The sequence below is a fragment of the Ictidomys tridecemlineatus genome, unplaced genomic scaffold (assembly GCF_052094955.1).
Source record: "Ictidomys tridecemlineatus isolate mIctTri1 unplaced genomic scaffold, mIctTri1.hap1 Scaffold_64, whole genome shotgun sequence".
In the NCBI taxonomy this organism is placed as follows: Eukaryota; Metazoa; Chordata; class Mammalia; order Rodentia; family Sciuridae; genus Ictidomys; species Ictidomys tridecemlineatus.
Genome location: NW_027524440.1, coordinates 687961 through 696636, shown reverse-complemented (window position 1 = coordinate 696636; position 8676 = coordinate 687961). Strand labels below are relative to the sequence as shown.

At 51.3% G+C, this 8676-nt stretch overlaps 1 long non-coding RNA gene across 1 annotated transcript; it reads left to right on the top strand.

The window, feature by feature from the left end:
* The first annotated feature begins 5819 nt into the window (after positions 1–5819).
* On the top strand, positions 5820–8111 carry LOC144374327 (uncharacterized). Its single transcript, XR_013433771.1, has 2 exons — positions 5820–5973; positions 7119–8111. It is a non-coding gene; the product is annotated as an uncharacterized LOC144374327 (long non-coding RNA).
* The last annotated feature ends 565 nt before the right edge of the window (positions 8112–8676 follow it).

The following is an 8676-nucleotide window of genomic DNA, read 5'->3' as shown; positions in this document are numbered from 1 at the left end:
TCAAAATAAAAAATAAAAAGAGCTGGGGATGTAGTACAGTGGTGGAGCACCCCTGGGTTCAATCACCAGCACCACAAATAAACAAACAAAATTCCAGTTTCCCTAACTTCTGTGAAGCAGTAACAGGGTATCCTGACACATCAACACCCAGGCACCATGCCATGGCTGCAGTGTGGCCAGAGTGGGCAGTTGTCATGGTCCCTCAGATGCTGGCAGTGGCAGGGTTTCCATGGTGAAGAGCAGCCCCGGTAGAGTCCTGAACAAAGTGCAGGCTCTCATTTTGTATGGAAGCTGCATTCCTAGAAAATTCAGAATAAGTTTAGACTTTGCAAAATACAGTTTATACACAAAGCAAGCCTAAGTCCCCAGCGTATGTGATACTGGAAGGACATGTGTGGTCAGGAGAGCACCCAGTCTCTGCTCCACAGGCTGAGCCCCTCCTGCACCTGCACCTGAGCCCATAGGAGCAGATGGAGGAAGAAGGAAGAACACCTGGAGAGGGAAATGGCAGAGGTGTCTATGCAGAACAGGTGTCTGGCAGACCCTCTGCAAAAGGCACGGGAGGAGATGAATGAGATGCAGAGGAAGCTTGGGAAGTGTGAGAGGGACAAGCAGATCCTGGTGGTGAGTTCCCTGCTGAGTTCCTCTTTGGCACATGCATTCCTGGCCTCAGGAAAGTGGGCACATCTGGGGGCATCTCCTGAAGGCGGGAAGGGAAAGGGAGGCTGGACTCTTTACTTCCATTGAGGGTGCTAAGAGAGATGAGGCCCTAGTCTTCCACTATCCTACCAGCAAGCCTAGGTGGGGCCCGGCTGTTGGAAGTTTTCCAGCCAATTGTTCCTGGAGATTATTTCTGGCCTTGCTGTATTCCAGAAGCTTGTGGTACATGGATACTTGTGAATCTGAATGCTTTCTGTCCCTACTCCCTGTATTCTCTCTAGAGCACAACAGCATGTTTGAAGGTTACTGAGAAAGAGCTGAAAGACCTGCAGTGGGAGCATGAGGTGCTGGAGCAGCGGTTCATCAAGGTTGGTGAGGCTTGAGGCCCTGGCTGTCTCTGGGACTGGGAGCTGGAGATTCTCTTGCCTACTTCTCAGTCCACTCAGCTTTTATGAGTCAAAAGACTATGGTGGTGTTGGTGTGTGACACTTGTCTGCAACTCTGGAGGCGGCTGAAACAGGTTCAGGTTAGCCTGGACAACTTAGTGAGACTGTGTAAGAATAAAAATAAGAAGGTCTGGGGATGTAGATCAATCATCTCCAGCACCACAGAATACAAAAAGAAAAACAAAAAGCCATCCTGGCATTGTACAAGGCCTGGGGCCTCAAGGGGAGTGCCTCCCTGTCCCTTCAGAAGCTGACTTTGCAGTACATGGAGGAGACCTGGCCCAGGCAGCAACTATTTCCTACTGCATGAGTGTGTTTCTGAGCATTAGCCTGTTACATGCTCGTTGTTCAGAAATACTGGGATCCTGAGGGTAAGTGAACCAGCTGCTCAGTGCTGTCCCCATAAGAGCGGATGGTTTTGTGAGCCACTTTCCAGGCTTCTTCCTGCATCTGTTAGCATAGATGTGGCTCTGTGGTTTACAAAGTGGGAGCATGTCAACAGCAACCTGCATTTTAATCTCACGGTTTGTCCAGGCTGCACACACACAGCAGCCTCATTCTTTGTGATAGCTGCATCTGCTAGTTTATAGTTCCCCTTGAGGAGCTGTTCTTTGTTTCCAGTCTTTTGTTCTTACTACATTGTTGTTGCAATTACCCTTTCCATTTCATTCTGCTCTGTGTGATCAGTCCTTGCAGTGGAGTGCTGGGTCAGAGGGGTCTGTGCTAGAATGCTGATGAGTCACTAAGAGGGCTGCTCTGGGTGATGCTCCTGACAGCACTGCCTGAGGGCCAATTCCTGCCTACTCTAGAGCTGATGAACTTCCTCCTTTGCTGATAGGATTTGGCAGACACTTCTCATGGATAGTGCAGGTATGATGTCTCTTGCAATGTTACTTCCTGCCTCTGTGATTTGAACGTCTGGCCAAGGATCACCCTGCATCACAGGACCCTTATGCTGAGTCTGTGGCTCACGTGGCTGAGCATTTCATCATAAGCCATAGTCACTAGAGAGTTCACAGATGCAGACCAATAATGAATTGGCCCCATCTCCCCATAGCAGACCTCTCAGGAGCCTCGCATCTGTGTCAGATCTTAGTTCACCTTCATAGGTGCTGAGGGTTTCACAGGGTGTGGATCACTGGGCTCTGCCACTGGCAGCCAATGACCTGCACAGACAGTCCCTTGACCCCTAGGTTTGTCTGAGTACTGCTATTTCCTTCTTCCTTCCTGTGAATTTGGTGGCCAGCATTAATGGGAGGTACAGAGCAGAAACATGTCTGGGTTGCATCCTATTCTCTGCTGCATCTTGCACATGAATATGGCTCATGATGTGTGCCAGTCAGTGTCTCAGAGAAGCAGGAATTCAGATTTGTTGGCAAAATCTAGAGGCTAATGATCCACAGGTTTCTGACAGGGAATTGAATATAGGCAGATCCATGGGACTCGGCACAGTAGTTGGGGAGGATATGGTATTCTCTGCTTAGAAGGCTGTAGGGTATGCTGCTATGTGGAAAGTTGCAATGATGTAGCATGATCCTCCTTTACTAACAGTGATGAGAACATTCTGGAAGGAGTCATACCAAATGATCACACTTGTGGCCTCTGGGAATTGGGGTTAAACAAGTGTTTACTGGGGCTGGGGTTGTGGCTTAGCGGTAGAACGCTCACCTAGCATGTGCGAGGCCCTGGGTTTGATCCTCAGCACCACATAATAATAAATAAATAAAATGAAGGTCCATTAATAACTAAAAAATACCCAAAAAAAGTGCTGGTGATGTGGCTCAGTGTTTAAGTAACCTTAGGTTCAATTCCTGGTACCAAAGAAAAAAAAAGAAATAGAAGGGGAGAAGAGACATTTTTACTTATTGGTTGACAGACTGCTGCTGCAAGGCTTGCTTTAGACCTGTCTTGTAGGACATATTAATGGCAAGGAATCAATATGTCAATATGTAGGAAACTCCAAGGGCTGTCCTGCAAATATTGCCTACTTACAGATGGACAGGCTCTCACATGGGGGCAATCAGGGGTACATCTCCTCTGAGCCCACAGCCCTAACTCAGGCAAAGCTGGGCCTGACCCACCTATGGAGCAGATTTTAGAGTGGGGCTATTCCTGCTGTTAGCACACCCCATTACTTCTGCTGCTTCTGCCTCCTCCTCCTTCCTCTTCCCTCTCTTCCCCCTCCTTCCCCTTTTTGACTCCTTTTTTTGCAGTCCTAGGGATTAAACTCAGGGTGCTCTACCACTGAGGCACATCCCTAACACTTTTTATTTTTATATTTTGAGACAGAGTCCTGTTAAGCTGCTGAGGCTGGCCTCAAATTTGTGAACCTCCTGCCTCAGCCTCTGGTTACAGGTGTGCACCACTGTGCCCAGCCCCATTGCTTCTTGAGGGGGTTCATGCTGCTATTTCTCTCTTGCATTCCTCTGTGTAGATAGTTGCATACCTTTAACTCTGCACAGAAGATGGGGTTTTAGGCAGTGGATGGCACATAGACCATGTATTCTAGGTGTGGTCACCAGTGTAAGTGAACTTTTGTAGTAACAGTGTGCTCCACAAAGGGGCAGGGTAGGAGGTGGCTTCTCCCCAGTGAGATGTCCCAGTGGGGGACTTTGTTGCTCACCCCAGTCTCCTTGCAGGTACAGCAAGAGTGGGATGAGCTCTACCAGAAGTTCACTGCAGCCATCCAGGAAGTGCAGCAGAAGACAGGCTTCAAGAACCTGGTGCTGGAATGCAAGCTGCAGACATTGAATGCTGCCATGGAGAAGAGGGAGGAGCAGTTCAATGAGGTGCTGGCGGCCTCCAACCTGGACCCTCCAGCATTGACACTGTGTCCCGCAAACTTGAGGTAGGCCCAGGGGATCCAGGGGCAGGGCTGGTGGCTGCCCCAACTCTTACCTACAGTGGGCAGCCTAGTCTCCTGTGGTGGGACCCTTTGGTCTTGCACTGTGCCTCCTGAGCCAGAGGCAACGTCAATTACCCACGGGGAGGGGGAGTGGGGCGGGTTTCCTGCAGGTGTCTGTGCCTCAGGCCTGCATGGGCCTGCAGTTTCCTTTGAGGGGTTTTGCTTATGTTGCTGTTGGCTCTTGCTTGACCCTCCTTAACCGCATGGCACCTCATAACTTCTGAGCCTTGCCATTCCAGTTCTCCTGTGGCTCATCATGATGCACCAAGTAGAACTGAGGATATTCTAGAAACAGAAAAGCTGCTCTGGGAATCTGCAGGACTGAGTCCCTCAGTCACTTGACAGTGGACTCAGAGACAGGCCTGGGGACAGCCTGGGAGTGGAAAAGCCATGTTCAGCACCCATGCGCCTGTATTATAGGCAGCTCTTCTACGATGGCTCATCACAGTTTAAAACTCTAGGCCCAAAGAATGAGCTTTGTGTCTAGGCACCTCATCTCTATTTATGACACTCCATCCTGGTTTGCTTCACTGCCTGTCTCCCCTCCCATCCTGACCTGATGCTGCATGCAATACTAGGCCTCACACTGAGCACCCCAAGCTGCCTAGGGAGCAGGAGACCCAGAACACCCAGGGTTTGTTGGAAACCCAGGACTAAGGGCAACTGCAGGCTGTCAGCTGTCAGTGTAGGGTTGGTCAGGAACCACAACTCTGTTCTGGGCACAGAGGCCTGATCACAGAGAGGCCCATCTGCCTCAGATGGAGAATGCATGGCCAGAGATAGCAGATAATGTCAGTGCAAGACAAGGAACAGAGATTCAAGAGCTACTAAAGACCAGCTCCACAGGACTTATCCTGATTTAGGAGGGGCTGGGAGGATCCAAGGTGACAGGCTGTTTCTGGACAGGGAGACCGAGTGTTTACAGGAGAGCAGCAGGGCCCTGGTTGTACCTGTGGGACCAGGATACTGGGAGAGGCCAGATCTTGGGCCTGGGGTGGTGTAACAACACAAAAGGGGAGGGGCCATGTTGGGACTGGCAATAACCTGTCTCTGGGATTGGAGGCTCACCTGCAACATGGGTAGGTGTGAGAAGTGAAGTCCTGCTGTTTGGACACAGAAAAGGGACAGTTCCACCTCTGTGGATGGGTAAGCCTGAGATGGCAATGATAAGAATCAGTCCTGTCCACCACAATCAGGTGAATACTAACTAACTGTGGGTTACAGTTGGTACTAAATGTGGGTTAGCTCTTGTTTTCCCTGGTTATTCTTATCCCAATTTATAGCAAGTAGCCTTGCAGTGAAGTGACAGCCGTGCCCATAGGATCTCTCTTAAGAGAGGCGAGAGAGGGTTTGGGGAGCTTCTCTGAGCCAGGCTAGGTCCAACTCTTAGTCTGGCACCTTACAGCGCTCCTCAGGTGGGAGCATCCCAAGGGGCTTGGGTCCTGCAGATCTGGGCCCATTATTTTTGGTTCAACACTTAAGGTTTTAAAAGTTACACAGACTACTCTTTGTGTTTAAAAATTGGATAATAATGCCACATGATTCAAGAAGTTTAAAAGTGTAAGTTTTTTTGTTTAGTGCCAGGCTGTTGCAAAGTGAGATCTTTGGTGTCCCTGGTAACCCATGTTTATTACTTACCATCAAGACAGTTTCTCCATGGGGTGTGGATGGCACCGGGACATACTCCGGTTCTCCCCTTCCTCCCATTCTGTTTTCTCTCAACCCGTGGGGACCTTCTCCTGCTGATATACCCTTGTCTAGATGCATACATATATTGAGCCAGGACTTTATTCCCTTATCTTCTTGGGACCCCCAAGGGAGCTCCCAGACCATCATCCACCTCCTTCACCTTGGCCAAAAGACCTGTCCTAAATTCACCTCTGCCTCTGTCCTCAGGATGTTCTGGAGTCAAAGAATAGTACCATCAAGGACCTGCAGTATGAGCTGGCCCGAGTCTGTAAGGTATGCACCTGCCTCCCTGCCTCCTCCCTTGGCTATGACCTGGCATCTGGCTTCAGCCTGTAGACAGTGTGACTGCTGACCATCTCTGAGGACCCATCCATTTCCCATTCACATGTCATTTGATGAGGCTGGTGGACCATCCCCATGTGAGGGGCAGACACGGCATGAGGTCATCTGTACCTGCCTAGGACTGAGCCGACTGCTCTGTCTGCAGAGGAATTCACCAAGAGCAGCTGCCCCACCAGTGCAACTCAGTTACACCCTTAACTCTGAGGGGTGGATATCACTTCTTGGTTCTGTTGTTTGGGGACAAGTCCAGATGTTTCTGTCATCCTGTTTCTTTAAGACCCCTGGGTGCAGGCACTGTCCTCCACAGTTCCCAGGTTCCATGGCACCCACATGATCCTGGTTTCCTGACCCTCCCAGCCCCTTGCCTGCTTTCTCTGCACATGCTGGTATTTGTCTGTGCAGAGCTAGGGCCATTTGCTGTAAACCTCAAGGGTCTACACCCCAGTTCTCTCTAGAGCCTATCTTTGCCCACACTGGAGTCATTTCTGAGCCATAGTGAGGACAGCTGCCCTTTTGAGCATTTGCAGAGTCAGGCCAGGCCTGAAGCATTTCACATATATCAATTCATTGAGCTTTTAAAACCACCCAGTGAAATATGAACCCTTCTAAAAATGTGCACTTTCTACAGTTGGAAGCAGGCACCTCTGGCATGGTAGCTGTGTTAGGCCCACCAGCATTGTCTCCCAGGCCTTGTCTCTTGGGACAGATCAGGGGTGACCAGGACTCTTCTCCAGGCAGGCCCTGCCCCTGGTGAAGATGCAGAGTTCCTAGGAGATGCAGGGTGCTGTGCCCATGAGAGCAGAGAATAGAGGCCATTGACAAGGGTAGGAGGGAACAGTGGACCTCACTGAGACATGCTTGCTGAGGAGCTGGGGGGCACACTCAGGCCACAGTTCTGCTGAGTTCCTCCCTTTGCCTCAGCATACCTTCACGTGTTAACACAGCTGCAGCTGTGTTAGCACGGGGCTGGCCTAAAGTGACCACTAACAGATGCTGGCCCTGCCCTCTATGGAGTAGGGGTCAGCTCTGGGTGGGTCAACTCCTTGTTCCTCCCTGACACTGCCTTGTTCCTACAGGCTCATAATGACCTCCTGCGCACATACGAGGCAAAGCTGCTGGCCTTTGAAATCCCTCTGGACAATGTGGGCTTCAAGCCTCTGGAGGCAGCGGTGATTGGGCAGATGCTGGGTCAGGTCCCTGTAGGACTTGTGGATACCCTAACCTAGCTACATGCTTGGGGCTGCAGCCCACAGAACTGATTAGGGACACTCCCCAGGTGACCCCCTCTTTCCAGGCAGTAAGTTTTTAAATTTTAGATTATCATCAGTGAATGAAAATTTTTCCACATTTCCTTTGTGTCCTCTTGCTGGGCTCTGTAGGGGAGAACCACCTGCAGGAGAATCTCCTTCCCTGGGGCATGTCCAGCTTGTGCCACACCACACCTGAGTCCTCCAACTTCAGCAGCACTTTCTCTGACAGCCCCCTTGTTCACCTGGGGGCCATGGTGGCAGAGATCTAGCCACCCATAAATTGCTCCTGTCCCAAAGATGGGAGCAGTTCTGCAGATGCAGCGCTGTCATTAGAGACCTGAGTGATTCATAGCTGCCCACTTCTGCAGATGTAGCACTGATTTTATTGACCCAAGTCATAGCTGCCCACTGAGAAACTCCAGAGGGGGGCCAGAAGGAGTTGGTGACCCCAAGGAAGTGGGTGACCACTGAGTGTGGCTGGGCAGGCATCCCAGCCAGAGCAAGGGTAGGTAAATAGCTCCTCCAGCCAGGCTGGGCTCTAGCTACCTCTGTAGGTGGTGTAGGACCACGGGCTCAGCAGCAGAGGCACATGGAACTTCTGGGTCTCCTTTGTGATGGTGAAAACAACCTGAGAGAAGCAGAGAAAGCACCAGAAGACAGTGAGGGACCACAACCCGGGAGCTACCTGACCCCATGACTCCCTGGGAAAGCAGCCCAAATGGTGGGGCAGGGTCAGCTGGAGCCAAGTGGTGGACTGCAACCTCCCTGAGGGCTGAGGATGGGCAGAAATCCTCCTCTGGGCATGCTGGATGTGGAAAAGGCCAGATGATTGGAGAGAGGGGGAGCAGTCAGAGAAGGCCCAGGAGTTGGAGGGGGGGCAGATGAAAAACTGTCTATGAAGAGGAGATGAGTCACCCAAAGCCTGCCTCCCCCAAGCCTGACTGGGACAGTTCATGGATGGGCATATCAACACGGAGTCTCATGACACCCGAGGTCCTAGGGTCCCCTTTCTTGTGGGAGCTCAAAGCAGGCAAGCTCAGGTGCCTGCCACCTCCCTGAGAGAGGTGGGACCAGTCTGTCCTTGAGGCCAGGCCGAAGACCTGGCCTGCAGGTCAGTGAGTCAGGGTCTCCAACCTCTCCATCCCCCATGGCAATCATCTCTATGTATGGATAGAAGCTCTCCTGACCCCTCTCCTTCCAGTAGCCCTGGGTTTCAAAGGATAGCTTATAGGTGCCAGGCTTCATCTGGCCTGTCCTCAGGAGCCCAGGGCAGCAGCCATCTAGGTCTGTGTAGCTGGGGAGAGGATGGGCTGAGATCAGATGCAGAGCCAGCTTCCCTCAGCCCTCCTGGGTCAGACCCCCGTGGGGGTCAGACACTCCACAG